At 41.3% G+C, this 22,122-nt stretch overlaps 1 protein-coding gene across 8 annotated transcripts in view; it reads right to left on the minus strand.

The window, feature by feature from the left end:
- The window catches only part of atxn1a (ataxin 1a), a 319,165-nt gene that overhangs the window by 156,784 nt on the left and 140,259 nt on the right, over positions 1-22,122 (minus strand). For 6 of the 8 annotated variants that reach the window (XM_068001701.1, XM_068001696.1, XM_068001697.1 and 3 more), the window contains one exon: positions 11,088-11,196. The exons of the other annotated variants lie outside the window; for them this stretch is intronic. The gene's annotated coding sequence lies outside the window, so the exon portion shown is untranslated. The remainder of the gene's footprint in view (positions 1-11,087; positions 11,197-22,122) is intronic. 8 annotated transcript variants of the gene reach the window in all.

Raw genomic sequence — 22,122 nt, forward strand, 5'->3', positions numbered from 1 at the left:
GGGAAACTCGATTTAAACAATATTTGAACGATTAGGTCCTGCTCGCCATTCAAGATGGGGCAACAATTGACCCGGGCGGGGTTGGGGGGGGGGGGGGGGGGGGGGGGGGGGAGATTGGGGGTGGTGGAAATCAGCCAGAGTTCTCCTCCTGGTAGTTATCCCATGATTCCTACTTGAAAGGACACATGTGGATATTAAGTGAGGAAAGGTTAAAGTTTCAATGTGATGCTCTCCATGGTTGAATTGTCTTCCATTACTCACTGTTTGGGCTCACACATTAAGACTGGTCACTTGGGTGATGTACCAGAGACTGACTGGAATTGTAAGAGCCAACACCATCAGAAGAGGAGGGGAGTGAAGTGGAAGAAAAAAGATTTGCAATTATGCATCAATAATAGATATCAATAAACTTAGCAATCCTTCTCCAATGGCAAAGGTATCTAGCCCTCTAGGTCAGCTTTAAGTTTTGACAAGATTTTATCAAAAGTGATCGGAGGTTAATGAGAAACATCCACTTCTACACGACTCCTGCACAAATTGAAAGGTTTGCATTTATTCTCTTTGCATGCATAGCTCTAACTAGTGATGGTCCCTATAATAGCTGCTTCAAGTACTTTACAAGGTGACATCTGACTGCATCAATCAGCACTAATCTCTAAATCGCTGTCAATTTCACTCTCCGCCAATAAATTTTTGTATGAGACAGGAATGAGTTATGAAATATCTCTTTTTTTGCGAGTACAAAACCCTCTCCCTTCCCCCATGGTATTCTTTCTTGGTGTCCTCACATACCAAATGCAATCAATAGGGCAATTAATCCTTTTATCAGTATTGCTTTTAGACTGGAAGATGAGAAGAATCTCTCTCTCTCTCTACAAGGAGGCTCTCATACATCAAGCATGTTTCCATGGCAGCAGGACAGAGATGAGAACACGGTGTGTAAGGAATCATGGGTGAAAAACTGTATCCCGCCATTCCGATGTGCTGTATTACTGCACCATCTGTTTAATCTCCATTTTAATAATTAGGTTAATTGATTTTTTTGGGGGGGGGGGGCTGTTAGGAAGAGAGGAAGTGATCTCGTTTACATACCTAGCTAGGCACTTGCCTTTTATTTTCAGTGATGCTTTAGTATTTCCCAAGTTCTCAAATTCATCCCCAGTTTGGAAGGTGATCAAAGAACAATTGAAAATTATAAGTGCTCTGTCCTTTGGGCAAAGAATGTATACCAGTGCTCTACCAGCCCTACGTCAATGATCTTGGTGGCTTATTTTGATACTTTGACTAGGTCTATCCAGGTAATCATCCACAAGAAAAGTAGAGTATGGAAAGGTCTTGTTCAGTGATGTCATCAGAGTATGACATGGGCATGCGCCTGCAATCTCCACACTCCTGGTCTCTTCCTTATCACAAAAAAATATTGCCGAGCGAGGAGTAAATTCCGAAAGGAAAAGGAATGTGGGAAAACTGACTAAGGGAGAGTCAGAGATTACTTACAATCCCTTTTGGACAAATTTGAAATGCCATCCAGAGAGGGCAAGAAAGAGGGGGAAAAACAAGACTTGGTTTTGATTTGGAATGTACATGTTCGGGAGCCATTCAAGATACATTCTTCATGGCAATTGCAATTATTCCCCCAGGTTGACTGTGGTTTCCTGCATATACAAAGGCACGCGTTTGACAGCTTTAATTTAGGGGACAAACCAATTTCTCTTGCTTGGTAGGACAAAAAAAGGCATTAACTTAATAGGTGAATGGTGGTGGACAATTAAACAACTAACAGGAGGAGGAGGATCTGTAAACATCCCCATCCTCAATGATGGCAGAGTCCAGCACGTGAGTGCAAAAGACAAGGCTGAAGCGTTTGCAACCATCTTCAGCCAGAAGTGTCAAGTGGATGATCCATCTCGGCCTCCTCCCAATATCCCCACCATCACAGAAGCCAGTCTAAAGCCAATTCGATTCACTCCACGTGATATCAAGAAACGGCTGAGTGCACGAGATACAGCAATGGCTATGGGCCCCGACAACATCCCGGCTGTAGTGCTGAAGACTTGTGCTCCAGAACTAGCTGCGCCTCTAGCCAAGCTGTTCCAGTACAGCTACAACACTGGCATCTACCTGACAATGTGGAAAATTGCCCAGGTATGTCCTGTCCACAAAAAGCAGGACAAATCCAATCCGACCAATTACCGCCCCATCAGTCTACTCTCAATCATCAGCAAAGTGATGGAAGGTGTCGTCGACAGTGCTATCAAGCGGCACTTACTCACCAATAACCTGCTCACCGATGCTCAGTTTGGGTTCCACCAGGACCACTCGGCTCCAGACCTCATTACAGCCTTGGTCCAAACATGGACAAAAGAGCTGAATTCCAGAGGTGAGGTGAGCGTGACTGCCCTTGACATCAAGGCAGCATTTGACAGAGTGTGGCACCAAGGAGCCCTAGTAAAATTGAAGTCAATGCGAATCAGGGGGAAAACTCTCCAGTGGCTGGAGTCATACCTGGCACAAAGGAAGATGGTAGTGGTTGTTGGAGGCCAATCATCTCAGCCCCAGGGCATTGCTGCAGGAGTTCCTCAGGGCAGTGTCCTAGATCCAACCATCTTTAGCTGCTTCATCAATGACCTTCCCTCCATTATAAGGTCAGAAATGGGGATGTTCGCTGATGATTGCAGAGTGTTCAGTTCCATTCGCAACCCCTCAAATAATGAAGCAGTCTGAGCCCGCATGCAGCAAGACCTGGACAACATCCAGGCTTGGGCTCATTAATGGCAAGTAACATTCGCGCCAGACAAGTGCCAGGCAATGACCATCTCCAACAAGAGAGAGTCTAACTACCTCCCCTTGACATTCAACGGCATTACCATCGCCAAATCCCCCACCATCAACATCCTGAGGGTCACCACTGACCAGAAACTTAACTGGACCAGCCATAAAATACTGTGGCTACAAGAGCAGGTCAGAGGCTGGGTATTCTCCGGCGAGTGACTCACCACCTGACTCCCCAAAGCCTTCCCACCATCTACAAGGCACAAGTCAGGAGTGTGATGGAATACTCTCCACTTGCCTGGATGAGTGCAACTCCAACAACACTCAAGAAGCTCGACACCATCCAGGATAAAGCAGCCCGCTTGATTGGCACCCCATCCACCACCCTAAACATTCACTCCCTTCACCACCGGCTCACTGTGGCTGCAGTGTGTACCATCCACAGGATACACAGCAGCAACTCGCCAAGGCTTCTTCGACAGCACCTCCCAAACCCGCAGCCTCTACCACCTAGAAGGACAAAAGCAGCAGGTACATGGGAACACCACCATCTGCACGTTCCCCTCCAAGTTACACACCATCCCGACTTGGAAATATATCACCGTTCCTTCATCGTTGCTGGGTCAAAATCCTGGAACTCCCTACCTAACAGCACTGTGGGAGAACCTTCACCACACGGACTGCAGCGGTTCAAGAAGGTGGCTCACCACCACCTTCTCAAGGGCAATTAGGGATGGGCAATAAATGCTGGCCTCGCCAGCGACGCCCACATCCCATGAACGAATAAAAAAAAACATTACCGGATTATCCAGATTCCAATAATCCAAGTTTCTTCAAATCAAATCAGTCCTTCCTTAAAGGTTAGAGCATAAATTATTACCCACATGTCTTGGCTTCTTCGTCAGATGCTAATGGAGGAATGCAGAGGGAGGATCTGACTTGCTTTCCAAAGTGTATGTGACAGATTAAAAGGTGACAACTTCCTCTAGGCTCTTGGGAAAAGGTTAGTCCTAGAGCAAATCTACAACTTGCCCATTTTAAAATACTTAAAATAATTCATTATGCCCCAGAATAAATTTAACGTGTCTTTTAGACCGAAACTTGCTGCTTTTTGCTGCCTTTCTTGTACAACTGTCCAAGAATTGAGGATTTCTAGATGTCAGTTCTATCGCTAGATCATAGAATCATAGAAAGGTTACAGCACGGAAGGAGGCCATTGGGCCCATCAAGTCCGTGCCAGCTCTCTGCAAGAGCAATCCAGCTAGTCCCACTCCCCTGCCCTTTCCCCATAGCCCTGCAATTTTTTTCCTTTCAAGTACTTACCCAATTCCCTTTTAAAAGCCACGATTGAATCTGCCTCCTCCACCACCCCCTCAGGCAGTGCATTCCAGATCCTAACCACTCGCTGTGTAAAAATGTTTTTCCACATGTGACCTTTGGTTCTTTTGCCAATCACCTTAAATCTATGTCCTCTGGTTCTTGACCCTTCCGCCAATGGGAACAGTTTCTCTCTATTTACTCTGTCCTGACCCTTCATAATTGTGAATACCTCTATCAAATCTCCTCGCAACCGTCTCTGCTCTAAGGAGAACAACCCCAGCTTCTCCAGTCTATCCACGTAACTGAAGTCCCTAGTCCCTGGAATCATTCCAGTAAATCTCTTCTGTACCCTCTCTAAGGCCTCACATCCTTCCTAAAGTGCGGTGCCCAGAACTGGACGCAATGCTCCAGTTGTGGCCGAACCAGTGTTTTATAAAGGTTCATCATAACCTCCTTGCTTTTGTATTCTATGCCTCTATTTATAAAACCCAGGATCCCTGTATGCTTTCTTAACCTGCCCTGCCATCTTCAACGATTTTTACACATATACCCGCAGATCTCTCTGTTCCTGCACCCCTTTTAAATTGTACCCTTTATTTATATAGCCTCTCCTTATTACTCCTACCAAAATGTATCATTTCATACTTATCTGCATTAAATTTCATCTGCCACGTGTCCACCCATTCCACCAGCCTGTCTATGTCCTCTTGAAGTCTATCGTTATCCTCCACATTGTTCACTACCCTTCCAAGTTTTGTGTCATCTGCAAATTTTGAAATTGTGCCCTGCACACCCAAGTCCAAGTCATTAATATATATCAAGAAATGCAGTGATCCTAGTACTGACCTCGAGGCAACACCACTGTACACCTCCCTCCAGTCTGAAAAACAAATGTTCACCAGTACTCTCTGTTTCCTATTACTTAGCCAATTTTATATCCATTTTGCCACTGCGCCCTTTATTTCATGGGCTTTAACTTTGATGACAAGCCTATTATGTGGTACTTTATCAAACACCTTTTTGAAAGTCCATTTACACCACATCAACCACATTGCCCTCATCAACCCTCTCTGTTACCTCATCAAAAAACTCAATCAAGTTGGTTAAACATGATTTGCCTTTAACAAATCCATACTGGCTTTCCTTTATTAATCCACACTTGTCCAAGTGACTGTTAATTTTATCCCAGATTATCGTTTCTAAAAGTTTCCCCACCACCGAGGTTAAACTGACCAGCCGTAGTTGCTGGGTTTATCCTTACACCCTTTTTTGAACAAGGGTGTAACATTTGCAATTCTCCAGTCCTCTGGCACCATCCCCGGATAATTGGAAGATTATGGCCAGTACCTCTGCAATTTCAACCCTTGCTTCCTTCAGCAACCTAGGATACATCCCATCCGGACCGGGTGACTTATCTACTTTAAAATTGTAAACAATTTTACAACACCAAGTTATAGTCCAGCAATTTTATTTTAAATTCACAAGCTTTCGGAGATTTTCTCCTTCCTCAGGTAAAATCTACTTTAAGTATAGCTAGCCTTTCTAGAACCTGATCATCAATTTTTAGCCCATCCAGTATCTCAACTATATCTTCCTTTACTGAGACTCTGGCAGCATCGTCTTCCTTGGTAAAGACAGATGAAAAGTTCTCATTTAGTACCTCAGCCATCCCCTCTGCCTCCATGAGTAGATCTCCTTTATGGTCCCTAATCGGCCCCACCCCTCCTCTTACTACCCGTTTACTGTTTACGTGCTTGTCGAAGACTTTTGGATTCACTTTTCTGTTGGCTGCCAGTCCATTCTCATACTTACTCTTCACCTCTCATTTCCTTTTTCACTTCCCCTCTGAACTTTCTATATTCTGCCTGGTTCTCACTTGTGTTATCAACCTGACATCTGTCATATGCCCCTTTTTTCTGTTTCATCTTACTCTCTACCTCTTTTGTCATCTGGGGAGCTCTGGTTTTAGTTGCCCTACCTTTCTCCCTCATGGAATGTGCCTAGACTGTACCCGAACCATCTCCTCTTTAAAGGCTGCCCACTGTTCCATTACAGTTTTGCCTGCCAATCTTTGATTCCAATTTACCCGGGCCAGATCTGTTCTCATCCCACTGAAATTGGCCCTCCTCCAATTGAGTATTTTTACTTTAGAGTGGTCAGTGTCCTTTTCCATAGCTAATCTAAACCTTATGATACCATGACCCCGTTCCCTAAATGTTCCTCCACTGACATTTGCTCTACTTGGCCCACATCATTTCCCAGAACCAGATCCAGCAATGCCTCCTTCCTCATTGGGCCGGAAACGTACTGGTCAAGAAAGTTCTCCTGAACACATTTCAAAAATTCCTCCCCCTCTTTGCCTCTTACACTACTACTATCCCAGTCTATATTAGGATAGTTGAAGTCCCCCATTATCACTATTCTATGGTTCTTGCACATCTCTGTAATTTCCCTGCAAATTTGCTCCTCTATATCCTTCCCACTAGTTGGTGGCCTATAGAATATCCCCAGTAGTGTAATGGCACCTCTACTGTTTGTGAACTCTAACCAAATGGATTCTGTCCTTGACCCCTCCAGGACATCCTCTCTCTCCAGTACTGCAATATTCTTCTTAATCAATACTGCCACCCACCCCCGCCCCCCTCCTTTCTTTCCTTCCCCATCTTTCCTGAGCAGCTTGTATCCAGGACTATTTAGTACCCAATCCTGCCCTGAGTCAGGTTTCCGTTATTCTCACATCATATTCCGATGTGACTAATTGTGCCTGCAGCTCACCAACCTTGTTTACTACGCTTCGTGCAATTACATACATGCACTGTAAACCTATCTTAGACCATCTTGCATTCTCTCTTAATCTGATCCCATCCAGTACAATACAATTTCTTACTTTCTTGTGCTATCTGTCTCTCCCAATCCTTTGTGCACCTTGTTTCTCCTTCCCAATGCTACATCCTGGTGCCCAACCCCCTGCCAAATTAGTTTAAATCCTCCCCCTCAGTAGTAGCAAACCTCCCCGCAAGGACATTGGCCCCAGCTCTGTTGAGGTGCAACCAGTCCAGCCTGTACAGGTACCACTTCCCCAGAACTGGTCTCAAGGTCCTAGGAATCTAAAGCCCTCCCTCCTGCACCATTTCTCCAGCCACACATTCATCTGCCCTATCCTCCTATTTCTATACTCACTAGCATGTGGCACTGGGAGTAATCCGGAGATTACTACCTTTGAGGCCCTGCATATTCATCTCTTTCCTAACTCCCTAAACTCTTCCTGCAGGACCTCATCCCTCTTTCTAACTATGTCATTGGAACTGATATGGACCACGACCTCTGGCTGTTCGCCCTCCCCCTTCAGAGTGTTCTGCAGCCGCTCAGTGACATCCTTGACCCTGGCACCAGGGAGGCAACATACCACCCTGGAATCATGTCTGTGGCCGCAGAAACGCCTGTCTGTTCCGCTAACTATTGCTCTCCTGACCTTTCTTCTCCACCCACCCCACCACCGTACAGCTAAGCCACTCACTGTGGTGTGGACTTGGCTCTGGCTGCACTCCTCAGAGGAACTCTCTCCCTCACCAGTATTCAGAACTGAATACTGGTTAGAGTGAGATGCTCTCAGGGGACTCCTGCACTGCATGCCTGGTCCTCTTTATCTGTCTGGCGGTTACCCAGTCCCCCTTCTGCCTTTCCAACAACACTCAAGAAGCTCGACACCATCCAGGACAAAGCAGCCCGCTTGATTGGCACCCCATCCACCACCCGAAACATTCACTCCCTTCATCACCGGCGCATTGTGGCTGCAGTGTGTACCATCCACAGGATGCACTGCAGTAACTCGCCAAGGCTTCTTCGACACCACCTCCCAAACCTGCGACCTCTACCACCTAGAAGGACAAGGGCAGCAGGCACATGGGAACAACACCACCTGCACGTTCCCCTCCAAGTAACACACCATCCCGACTTGGGAACATATCGTCGTTCCTTCATCGTCTCTGGGTCAAAATCATGGAACTCCCTTCCTAACAGCACTGTGAGAGAACCTTCATCACACGGACTGCAGCAGTTCAAGATCCAAACTTTCACTTCTTCCCTGCAAAATATTTAATGCTACAGACGCAGGAAATCCAAGAAATGGTGATTTGATGTATCTAACCAGGACTAGTAGATTATACTCCACACAGACTCCGCACTAAACAGACCTTCTTTAAAATAGACTCCTTCTAATATTCACTCCATTTTTGGTGACATTAAATATGCCCACTAGCACATCTGAACCCTTCAGAATCTTTGCTCTTAATCTCTCACAAGTAACAATGACAGATAAAGTTGCTTTAACCAGTGTATTTAAATGTTATTTTGGAGCATGTGACAACTTTATCTTCATGTCATACTATTAATTCCTTTGCCTTTGTGAGTGCATTCTTTATCCAGTCTGCTTTGTGCTATTTAAGTCTCAACAAACATTTAAAAAAGGAATTCTGGATTAAGCCAACCTGCAAGTATTTTAGTAAACACGCACACCAAGAGAAATCTCAAACTATTTGTGGCAAGTTGCGGCTGTGTGTCTAGATTTGGTAATTTGGATTATTAATGTAAAACATATAGCACCAAACCGGCGTTTCCCTATAGTAGACAGAACCATATACCCTGTACTTATTGAAGTTGTTTGCCACACAGTCATATGGGATACCCAGTCACTCTGTAAGACAATGAAGATGCGACTACTAAATCATGTTGAACCACGAGGGGATCTGCATTGGGGAATATTTACTCCTACCTTGCTAAATAATCATTCTTCTTGTAGCTACATTTTCTTCCATTTAAGATTTAAAAAAAGGGATGAAATAGATAGGGATTATTCTGCCAGTATTAACTGCTGGAGCAACATCCCTGCAGCAATTTTCTCCCCTTTTTGATCCTGAAATCACCGACTTATGCCAGAATATCATTACATAGCCATCTGCAAACCTCCAATACCTCATCCAAGTGGACACTCTTTGAGTGAGCCTAGACAATGAGTGTCAGCACACTATTTGATCAGTGCATCAGTTAAGCTCAATCTGGTCGACACCGCCATGCATGAGCACATCCAGAAAAAGCGACAGGGTAGTAGCAACTTGATCAATTCTTCTTCTCCCTAGCCTAGGGGCACGGAGTCAATAGAAATAAAAAGATATCTTTCCACCAGTAAAGAATTAACGTTTCATCAGTACTGGAAGAAGTTAGGGATTTACAGCAGTGATTACTATAACCACCACTCCCATTTTCTCAGACAACAGGTGCAGGTAATGGTTCTGCTGTTATCATTTACACCTTCTTGTTTCTTTATTTGTCCCATTTCCACTCCCTTTTGCCTTGCACCAACATCCCTTCTGTCATTTAATCACTCCTGCCCTATCATCATAATCCTTCCCTTTCGTTCGTTCTTTCTTCCCCTCCACACCCACACCACTACCACCCCCCACCCCCTCCACTTTCCCTGGCTCTGTACTTGCTTAAAAACTGTTAAATCTCTAACTTCTTCCAGATCTGATGAAAGGTCATCAACCTGAAACGTTAGCTCTGTTTCTCTCTCCACAGATGCTGCCTGACCTGCTGAGTGTTTCCAGAATTTTGTATTTTTATTTCGGATTTCAAGCATCCACAGTATTTTGCTTTTGTTTCCACTTATAAAGCTGTTAATCACCTCTAGGATTCAAAACACAAAGATTGCTTGCTGCAACAGATTCACATCCCTGGTCGGTAAGCAATCTCAAATGATTGGCTTTGTCTCCTGCCTGGGATGAGATTTAACCTGTTCCTAACATCTGAATGGACAACAAGTCTTCCTGCACAAAAGGATAATAAAACTTTCCCTCTCTCTGTCTGGTCTTAATCTCACATCTCTTCTCAGATGTAATTAACGTGATAAGAAAAGGAATATGGCATTACTTTATTAACACTGCTATGAGCTGTATAGGGTGGCAAGTTGGGTTCAGACAACTCACACGATAGTCAGACCCTGTCCAGTCAGCAGTATGCAAATTAAAGTGATTATAAATAAGCCCAAAATAATAAAAAGTCTTTTTATGATTTGTAATATGACAGGTCTCCCTACCCATCACAACAGGTTTTATCCCTAACAAGTTCCCGATCTCAGCCAGAATTATTGGAGGCAACACGGACTGCAGCGGTTCAAGAAGGCGGCTCACCACCACCTTCTCGAGGGCAATTAGGGATGGGCAATAAATGCCGGCCTTGCCAGCGACGCCCACATCCCGTGAACGAATAAAAAATAAATAAAAAAAACATGGAAAAGAGAGCAAAAACAAAACTGGAAAAAATATATATAACACACTAGTCTGTGTGTACCATGAATTTCAACCCAACAAACTCATCTTAATCCAAGTAAACAGGAAAAAAACTCAGCACGTCAGGCAATATCTGTTGGGGAAAGGAAAAAGATTAGGTTAATGTTTCTGGTCTACGACCCTTCGTCTATAACATCTTCCTGTTTTGACGTGCGGTCTTGGACTTGAAAGGTCAACCTAACCTTTTTTTCCTTTCTCCACAGATGCTGCCTGACCTGCTGAGTGTTTCCAGCATTTGCTGTTTTTATTTCAGATTTCCAGCATCTGCAGTATTTTGTTTTTTGTTTTCCATCATGGCAAGGCCTATTTCACTTTGTGAAAAGGGAACAAATATAAGATGCAAGATGTAGTTTCATATTAATTCACATTCAATGCGATTAGTAATCAATCTATATTGCTGCTTCTGTTGTCACACGATAATTAAAGGCCCCACATTCAAAGCTTTGTTCCATATCCTCAGGCTGTTAACATATTAATTAGGAAGTTGAGGTTGCTGTCGTTGGCTTTATATAGTTTTTAAAAGCTACAATTCGTTTTGCAGGCAATCACAACGACAAACTGATGATATTTGGTAAATCTTAGCCAATAAACAGCAGGACGCTGGTATATAACCTCTAATAGAATTGCAGTGAAAAGAAAAATATAACGTACCACATGAAATGCAGCTCTTCAGTCAGCATCCATCAGAAGATAGAACTCTCTGGTGTGTCCATTAGATCACAGACCTTCAGTGTGGGTCTTAAGCACAAAAGGTAAATGTCTGGGAACCATGAACAGAGAAAACATGAATCAGTATGTAACCAGAAGACAATGAAAAATGTGTTGCAATGAATTTTCATTGTACGTTGAGGATTGTTATCCATCTGTGCTTCGGGAGAATGACACTGGCATCCAGAGTTTACATTAAAAAAAGACACACAGCTTTTGGATTGACAGTGTACAACTTATACTTATATAGTACCTTTAATGTAGCAAATCATAATGCTGCTTTCAAGAGGGGTGGAATCCAACACCAAACAGGAATTGGGAAGAAAGTTAGGGAAGGTGACAGACGAGGCAGGTTTTGAGAATGCTGTTGTAGGAGGGGAGAGAGGCAGCAAGGCAGAAGAGGTTAGGAAGAGAATTCCTGGTGACATACGTGCTGGGAGCTGTGGATTAGTTGGAGTTTGTGGAACTGTGAAGCTGGCAAGGACAGTGTTGGAAAAGTCAAGCCTCGGGATGATAAAGGCATCGAATGAGGGTTTCAGCAAAGCTAAAGGGTGTGGTCGGGATGAAGGTGGGTGACGTTTCAGAGGTGGAAATAGACCGTCTTAATGATGGAACAGATGTGATGGACTAGTGATGGACATCAGCTCAGGGTCGAACAGGACACAAAGGATATTTACCGTTAGGTTTAATCCTGACTGAGCAGCAGGGGATGGGCTCAGGGGCTAAAGTGTAGAGTTTCTGGTGATAACCAAACAGGATTGGTTTGATTTCAGCAATGTTTAGTTGAAAGAAGTTCTGGCTGATGGACAGTATCAGACAGCACGGCAACAGTCGTGGAGTTGAAGGTGATGGTGGAAAAGTAAAGCTGGGTGTTGTCGGCTGAGAGCTATTATTGCTGACTGCCTTTATCAGCTGTGATTGAAGTTAAACAAATACAAAACATGCTACATCGCTCGTCCTGTGCCAACCATTGAAAAATAAAATAAATTCCAAGTTTAGAAAATGGAGCCAATCTTTTGGCACCATAGAACAAAAGTTTCATGCTACCACCCATCAGCTCTATAAATATATAGCACAAAATTTGGTGAGAAATTAGACCCTGATATAGTACTTGAAACAGTTTGCCAGGATATTTCATGCATAGATCAGAATTTACAGGAAATGAGGATAAAAATAGATGATTTGCAAATCTTTGTACCACAGCCCATACAATCATATATTCAACAATTCAGAATGAACAAGCACAGAAAGCCTTCGAATATTCTATATGAAACAGTTATATAGAGAAAGCAGGGCAAAGTGGTTAATTTTGGATTGTTCCAGCAGAGCTGGCACAGACAAAATGGGTCAAATTAGACTTAAACAAAAATATTTTTATTGACTGAAGGAAGATAATTCATAGGAGAACAGAGATATGTATCATGCTCAATTAAAGGCTACAAAAGCCGCTATTAGAGCAGTTAAAAGGTCAATGGAGAAGGAGGTAGTGGATAACTGCCTTGGCTTAGTGGGTAAGCACACTTGCCTCTGAGTCAGAAGGTTGTGGGTGCAAGTCCCACTCCAGAGACTTGAACACATAATCTAAGCTGACACTTCAGTAGCTGCACTGCGGGAGTGCTGCTGTCGGAGGTGCTATCTTCTGGATGAGATGTTAAACGGAGGACCTGTCTGCCCTCTCAGGTGAACATAAAAGGCACTATTTTGAAGAACAGCAGGGGAGTTCTCCCTGGTATCCTGGCCAACATTTATCGCTCAACTAACACGACTAAAAAAAATATTCAAAAGCAAAATACTGCAGATGCTGGAAATCTGAAATAAAAACAGAAAATGATGGAGAAGCTCAGCAAGTCAGGCAACGTTTGTGGAGAAAGAAACAGAGTTAACAGAGAACTCTGACGAAAGGACTTCAACCTGAAACATAGTTCCGTTTCTTTCTCCACAGATACTGCCTGGCTTGCTTAAAAAAACAGATTATCTGGTCATTATCTCATTGCTGTTCATGGTACCTTGTGGTGTGCAAATTTGCTGTCGCATTTCCTACATTACAACAGCGACTACACTTCAAAAATAGTTCATTGGCTGTAAAGCATTGGGATGTCCTGAGGTCGTGCAAGGCGCTATAGAATTTTTTTTTCTTTCACTTAGATAAATGTAGCGTTACGCACATGGACAGGACCAACGCTAAAGATACTTGTATCCTACAGCATAAAGAATTTAAGTGTTGAGAAGGAAAGAGATCTTGGTATTATTGTACGTAATTCAACAACAATACGCAGTTATATCGTGCGTTTAACGTAAATGTCCGCAGACATGTAATCAAGCAAAAATTGACACGAGCCAAAGGAGATATTAGATGGGGTGGCTAAAAGCTTGGTCAAAGAGGTAGGTTTTAAGGAGGGTCTTAAAGGAGGAATGAAAGGTGGAGATGTGGAGTGGAAGGAATGCAGAGATCTTGGAGGGTTATAGGCCTGCAGGAGGTTAGAGACGGAGGAGGAGGTGGTGGTGGGCAGTAGAGGTGTTGGGTCCGGGATGACCCTGAAGCAATAGAAGGAAAAGCACTACTGCTTGAAATGGTCAAGCCAGATCTGATGTTAGGCAGTCAGGCCTTTCATAAATTGTGTGTTCTGGTCTCTGACCCATGAAGACAAGATGACTGTTGTGTTGTCCAGGGCCCGATGGGGAGAAGTGCATTGAAAATAGAGGCAGTACAGTTATTGAGCAGATCTACCTACAGCGGTAGCCAAAAGGAGTAGGATTTGGAGAGGGCACCGGAAAGAGTGTTTGGGGAATGAGAGGAGGCTTCACTGACTCGAGTGAATAAGCAGCGCAAGAGAAATTCTTTTGCTGCTGTTATTTATGGGCAAAAAGTGAGCCATTTGAAGAACAGAACCACATGTTTAGAGACTCAAGATAATGATACGGATAATTGTTTCTTATAATTATGCAAGTTGTGTTGTTTTTGGAATCTTGCCAAAACATAGTAGTGCAATTTAAATGTACAGCATCTTCAATTTCAGTTCTTGTGAGGCAGCACATTTTACACTTGGGGTCAGTATACTTTTGTACACAAATGATCGGTCCAATGGATTATAAATTTTAGGTAATGATGCAGATGCATGGCATCAAAAAATAAGCGACCCTCCTGTAATCCTGCAAGAGTATACATTGCTTTGTCAGATAACAAGGCCTTTATTTCAGATGAGTTTAAATCTGTGCAGTTGGAAAGTACGATTGAATGGATAAATGTATACTTGATCCAAGTCTAGAATTTCAAAAAAATTAAACCATTTTGCATTCACTCCTACTGCATTGTATTCCTGACCCATTCAATTTTTGAGTACGTGTTACATCGCTCTTAAAAACCATGTGAACAAAAATGTTCCCAATTGTCTATTTTCAAGAGCTCAGCACAGTAAATATGTTTGCTTCATTTCCAGATCACATCTGTTCAATCATAGAAGTTTACAGTACTGAAGGGGGCTATTTGACCCAAACGAAGATCCCCTAGTGCACCAGTGAGGTCTTCCCATTTCTCACACGAACCATCCTGCGACCTCTCAGTGATATTGTCAATTAATGCCAACTTAGGACAATTTTGTGCTGTCAGCGCATGTGTGTTATGAACCGAATTGTGCCTGTCCAGACCCAGTTCACATAGGACCGTTGTTAGCCAACAGTGACTTTTATCCCATCAGGCTGAGCTGCTAAACAAAAAACGTTTTTTTTTGCAAAACCTTGTCAAACCCAGAGCTGAGTTATCATAGCGTTCCTCACTTAGGTGATATGGCAATGTACTAACTGGCAGACCATTCTGTGCCTAACTCAGTTACTTTATAATAGGGCCACAGTAAACATTACAAAAAGAAAAACTATCTGCAGTATACTCCAAATACAATAAATGGAGCCAACATGTCGATTAAAGGTGGATTAACACCACAGTGAAGACACTATTATGTCTATATGATGTGACAAATTGTACGATCAGATAAATTTTAAAGTAATATAATAGGTTTGTGTAAAAACTGAATGAACTGCACTTTGCCGAAAAAGGAAAACAAGATTACACTCTAGTATTTGCTACAACATATAGTTTTCCTACCAGCAGCTGTTGAATAAAGTTTTCAGAGTAAGCTGTTACAGGAAATAAGCCTTCTTGAAAAATGTCCGAATGTGGTGACAACGCCCCCTTTAAGCAGCGATCCTTTCATAGTCCAGCTCATACTTTCAAAACTGCCACTGATGCTGGGATTCAGCCAAACAATTTCAGTACTCACTCTATCCTCATTACAGCGCAGTCCTGGGGAGCCAAGCATTCTGTATTTTATGAAAGTGTGTGTTCTGGTGGATGGCCTATAATGCAACACAGCTGGAAGGACGCCAAGAGCTGTATCCTTATAAAAGACATAGCATTAAAGCTGACAAGCTTATGCTGTGGGTGGAGGATAGTCTTCATCTGTAGTCAAATGGCCACTTGCCTCGAGTAACTGCTTTCAGATCCAAAGGTGACCAGAAGTGTGCACACTTTTTCAACCCAACATTTTAAAATAAAAAAGAAATCGCCCACTGAAAAAATTGAGGGTGCAAAGATAAATTTATTTTTTCTTTTCCTCCTCATAATTCCCCAAGCTGTGCTGTATGCTACACTGCAGATGTTTTGTCTGTAAAATTAAACTAGACTTGGAGTCCACTTGTGCTTATCTTAACTAGTTTTAAAATGCTTTCACCTCAACAAAAAGTCCTTGGCTTGATGTTAGTCAAAAATAGATCCTAGATTTGTCAAATATGCAGTTCAGAACCTCAAAGGCTTTTAGATATTACTCCCCAAGAAAAAAATTTAAAATCAGAGTGAATGCCTCACAGACTAAAAGTTCTTGTGTAGAATGAAGTCTTGTAGCATTTAGTTCACTTATCGTATTGAGCAAGCACCATGGATAAGTCCCAAAGTACAGTAAACACAAATGAATCAGTGACTCTGATATTATGTGCCAATTCATGGAAAATGGCATTTGCCAGAAAGCCATTAATGTAACACAAATATAGCAGGAGTGGTTTCCTCTCAGGCCCATGTAAAAAAATTCAAACTTACTACACTGCAGCTCCTTGCCGTGACTGCTGCTTATTTCACATGGCAATCATTGGCTCAGCAACAGTTATAAATCTTGAACGACCAAGAGTTTAATGCACTCCAGCATGGTATTTCAGAACTGGGAACAGTGCCTGAAAACTCCTAATTTTGGAATTTCTCAAACTTTTTCCTGAGTTTTATAACAGTAGTTCAAGGTCACTTCTAATGCACTTTGAGTGTCCATTATTTAAGCTTGCAATCCTGCCAACATTTCTGCTGCTGTTACCATTAGAAAACAGTGCTTAATTGGGTCATGACAGTATGTTTAAACACCATCAGAACTCATTCCAAAAACACAAGGGCAAGAAATTGTTCTCTTCACCTCCCCCTCACCCAGAATCTGCATTGGTGTCCACTTAAATAGATTTTTGACCATGTTTAATGAAAGTGTATGGACCAAATGGTTTGAAATACTAATTTAAAACATTACTGTTCCTTTTAACATTTGACCTCCAACCAGCCAGAGCTGTGAGCTGAGCCTGGTCACCTATGTCTGTAACCACAGCAACAGGGATGGCCTTGCAGCACACCCTTCCTGTACATACAGAAATTGTGTCTTCCAGCCACAATTTCTTCAAAAAGACAGCTTAGAAAGTTGTGGAGACCTAACATAAGACAATCTCAAACACCAAATTTTCACAGTCCGGATACAGAAATTATAATATTGCATTTCTAATATTGTCTCCACAATATAATTTCTCTTAGCAATCATCTTTTAAAGTCACTAGACTGATCTTAAAAATACCAGAAACACTCTATAGCCCCCACATTATTTGAATACTTAAAGGACAATTGACAGGCTGCCTTGATTTTCAAAGGAACAATTTATATACAAGGTCCTCCTATTATTACAAGCTGTGCTACAATAGCAACTTTTAATTTGAAATTTTGAAGTAACAGGGTGACTTTATACTGCAAGGAACTGCAAGATAAAGACGTGTGAAAACAAGTTACTCTTCCAATTGATCAGATTGTACAAAATGGCTCCACTTTACTCATCTTTACCATATCCTCATCAGACCTTTCCTATACATACAGGTGTGGAGATATCATGCAAAGTCTAGAAACAGCACGCCTGAAGTTTTTATGGTGTAGTCTCAGGTGCATTTAGGAAAAAAATGATATTGAATTATTTAGTAACAATGCTCCCCCCCCCCCCCAACTTTTACTTCTCTTTTTAGTCTCTGTACTGCCATTTCACTCCGTTGAAACACTGTTTCCTCCCCCACAATGAGTCATAATGAGTACTGATATCTCTTTAAACAATAGCATTAAGATGTGTGGGCTAAATGATATATTGGATTAAAAGATACTTTAGGACACCATTACCGTTCTTTCTTGTTTTACCTTTTTGCTTGCTTTTTCTAGCTTTGTTTTCTTTGCTTTCTCTCTCATTTTCTTCCTCTCATCTTATTTCTGACCTCACTGCCCTCTGAATTGGTGGCAACACCTTAATCTTTTCATAAGTACAGTGTCCATGAGATAATACACTATAAATGATCACACTAAAACCTCAGTCTCAACATCAGTTCCTCAGCTGCCTTCTGTTAATCCACTCAAATACATCCAATAACTATTTACTTTAACAAGCAACATACAGCAGGAATGCGCCTATAATTTATCACAAAATTTTTCTCGCCTTGCTTTGTCATGTTCAACAATATTTATTACTTTTATCATTGATGTGCATTACCTCACGTTTCTCCGTATTGTTGCTACATCTCTGAGCTATAGATCTTTCTTGGAACATATCACTTTCTCTCACAAATTGGTATCATTCACACATTTAGATATCCCAATTTTAATACTTTAATTGAGTTCTTTAATAAGTACCATAAACCACAAGGTCCCAGGACGAAAATCAGAGGGCCTCTGCTGGTCACTGTTGTCCAACTAGAATGGTTATTACAGATCATGTGTTTCTTATTACCTAGTGTTCAACTAGATTTGCAAAATTTGCACCACAGCTTTGTCTACTTCTGTCCCTGTTTCTCTTGGTATTTTTGTTAGGCAAGGGTATTAAGGGTTACAGAATCAAGGCCGGTAGATGGAGTTAAGATACAGATCTAATTGAATGGGCTCGAGGGGCTGAATGGCCTGCTCCTGTTCCATTTGCATTATGAATATCAAAGTACTTTAGTTTCTTAACGACCAGCATATTTCTATTTAGTCCATGAACATGAATGTGTAGCCCACTACCTTAAGTTATATTAGAAGTACTCATTTTATATTGAAAGACTGAATAAATCAAAAGGTTCGCCATACTGCTTGCTCCCACACTATCTCACTCCTCATCTTTAAAAAGCAACTCTTGTTCTCAAATGATTTGAGCATACCCAAAGAATCTTTTTTCTGCTCAATGACCATTAAAAATTGTTTTTCTGCAATTAAAGGGGGATGTCGATTTCTATGCAATAAGCCACCTAATGCAGTAATTTTAAGGAGTATTCCCTTTACCTCTCTGCAGTCTGACCTTCATTTGTGCATGCACTGCAGGCCAGAAGCATAGTAAATAGGTCAATACCCAAGAGCTTAAAAAAAAGGTCTCTGGGATCTCAGATTCTGTTATCAAGTGGATCTAAAGTTCACAGTAATCAAATCAGAAAGTATTACCCAAGTGTTGTGCTTTTAAAAAGCACAATTACATTGTTACACTGGAATCCAAACCAAAATTTGTCACACCCATAATTTCAACTGTATTTTGTTCTTCACAACAATTTGCAAATGTGAAATGAAAAGGGGGCACAGGGGGCATTCAGGGACAAGGAGGAAGCATTTAGTATAAATGAGGGTGACCTCAAGATTCAAATGGGGCAGACAATTTACATATAGCAAGGTGCTGAAAAAGCAATTTAAAAAATGACCAGGTAATATGTTCAGATTTTGGCTTTTCAGGAGAAACTTCTTTATTCAGGGTGTTCTAAGAATGTGGAATTTGCTATCACATGGAGTGGTTGAGGCAAATAGCATAGATTCATTTAAGGCAAAGCTAGATAAGTACATGAGGGAGAAAGGAATAGAAGGATATGTTGATAGGGTGAGACGAAGGCTCATGTGGAGCATAAACACCGCAATGGACCTGTTGGGGCAAATGGCCTGTTTATGTGCTGTAAATTCTATGTAATTCTATGACACAGCTCCTTTGGAAGCACCTGTTTTTGGTCAAATGTGCATTAAAATTTCATGATGTAAAATTATTTTATCTAGTATTGACAGTTCTAGGAGATCCAACAGCATTATGTGGCCCAAATTAGACAATCAAATTGACACTAGCTTCATTTTAACTGCCAGAATACTGATGACAAATTGGGAAAATGTGGTGCAGTTTAAAGTTGAAGAGTGGGTAGACAGCTAGTTTAAAACCATGTCTTAAGAAAATTACTGGGACAGTGAAGGGCCATATAAAAGCCTCCCATATGAGGTGAACTGTGGAAGATCAAGACATTTAGGCAATTGAAGCTTCACAAAGTCTAAATATAAAGTGCTTATTACAATGTCAGGGACAAAAAAGTGGTCATGAAATAGCTACAACAAATGACAAACAGAATAATCTGAGACTGAGCATATATTTAGGAGACACTAACAAAATATGATCTTGACATAAGTGGAATATTGATGTGATATTGACAACACAATGCATCAAGTTTCAATATTAAATATATGTATTTACTACATCATACATACTGAAATATTAAATAAAAATTAAAATGAATTACAAATATAAGTTTCCAATAGTCCAACCTATTCTCAATTTAGCAAGGGTATCTGCATACGTTCACTGTTACATAGTAGACTCTATATTTTAAAATCTTGTAAGCAGGAATCACCAAGACTGTCATTCAGCAAATAATACAGAAACTAAGTTAGTTGACATAACTAGGCAACGTAAGATGGTGGTGCACAAAACCAAAAGGTGGGCCTAAAATGGAAATGACAACTGCACATTGTAAAGAAAATGGAAGGCCAAAATGCAAAAAAAAGTGCAGAGGTATTCTGTATAAAAAAAATGCTAACAGGACAAAAATGGTGCAGTGGTTATTTAATATACAGATAATTATTTTTATATTCAAATCGCCCATTTGTGTATAAGTTGCTTTATTAAAAGTGACTAACTAATATGCACAGCATAGTTATTATAGCAATTAGCTAAGAAAAATCCCTATCCATCCACCACCTTAAATCCAACCTTTAATAAAGAGCACTGGTTTATGGTAAAAAAACCACTGAACTGATAAAAAGCTGGAGGCCAAGAAAATCATTGTCAACTTTGTCACCAACGCTGAAATCGCAGCTGCCTTTAGAGCTTCTGAAAATGCACATAAGCAAACCATTTTAAGCAAAAAGCAAAATACTGCAAACTACTTTAAGAGTTCAAGAAAGAATGACATCTAAATATAGCTGCAAATTGTGTAAATGGTCTAACACAGCTACTGAAGAATAAAAAACATAAGCAAGTACAGGTGTAAGCTGTGGCTCAGTGGTCCCACTCTCGCCTCTGAGTCAGATTGTGGGTTCAAGCCCCACTCCAAAGACTTGTGCACATAATCTAGGCTGATACTAGTACTGAGGGAGTGCTGCAATGTCGAAGGTGCCATCTTTCGGATGAGATGTTAATCTGAGGCCCCGTCTGCCCTCTCAGGTGGACGTAAAAGATCTCATGGCACTATTTCAATGAAAAGCAGGGGAGTTCTCCCTGGTGTCCATGCAGACCTTCAACCAACATCACTAAAAGGGATTATCTGGTAATTATCACACTGTTTTTTGTGGGACCTTGCTGTCAGCAAATTAGCTGCCACGTTGCCTACATTACAACAGTGACTACATTTCAAAAGTACTTCATTGTCCAGTAAATTATGGCCAATGTAATCTGACTTACCAATGCACAGGTAAATACAAATGACAATCCTTATAAAAATTCTACTAAATTCTTAAGGGAGAAACAATATACAGCTTTGCTTGTTTCAAATTAATTTGCTTTTGTGCTTCATTAAAGCAATATGAACAAAATATGACTGTCTTTCTGTGGAGTTTAGCAATTTAGAATCATTCAGCTAGAAGTAAAGATGCATTCTGAAATGATGTCCAACATGGTATAATAAAAAAATCTTTGGTTGTAAAGTACAGGAACATCTAGAAATTGCGACTTAAAACTTTAGGCAAACATATTTATTAACTTCCTTATCTGCAAAATATTTGAACTAATTAGAATCAGAGATTGGGAAGAAGGAGCACCAATACATTAGCATCGACTGACTGCAAATATCAAGTATAATATCAAGTGCAAATTAACCACGTGGAAAGGCAGTGCTATTTGAAAACAAATATTTCTTTTGCACAATAAACGTTAGCTCCTTGATGGCATGCTGCCACACTTTCACGGTCAGTTACGCATTAATACACAAAATCTGTATCACTATTTAAATAATGAAAGTGCTGAGAAACATCAGCACATTGCATTTAAAATGTTTTGCCTCTGTTAAGGTTAATCTATGTGAGGATATCTGCCTCAATGGGGCAAGATGGGCACCTTTGTTCTGGCATGCTGCTATGATCTGAGTCACCATTGCTCCGTAGCACAGCTGTTCTCATCCAGTTAATATACATTTAAGAAGCTGTAAAATTTGCCTCGTTCTTTAATTCAAAGGAGCTTTATGATTTGGCAGGAGGATTATTTAAATTGCTACTATGAGAGTATTTTTGTGGTGGGGGGGAGGAGAAGAGATATGGTTCTGATGCCAAGGTGCAACGTAAATGTAAGTTGTTAATGTATTAAGGATTAAGCACTCCCACACTACTATCAAGCCCAATAGCTTGGGCGAAAGAGACTGCAGCACATGTTTCAGATCACCTGGA

The sequence above is a fragment of the Heptranchias perlo genome, chromosome 2 (genome assembly GCF_035084215.1).
Source record: "Heptranchias perlo isolate sHepPer1 chromosome 2, sHepPer1.hap1, whole genome shotgun sequence".
Lineage (NCBI taxonomy): Eukaryota > Metazoa > Chordata > Chondrichthyes > Hexanchiformes > Hexanchidae > Heptranchias > Heptranchias perlo.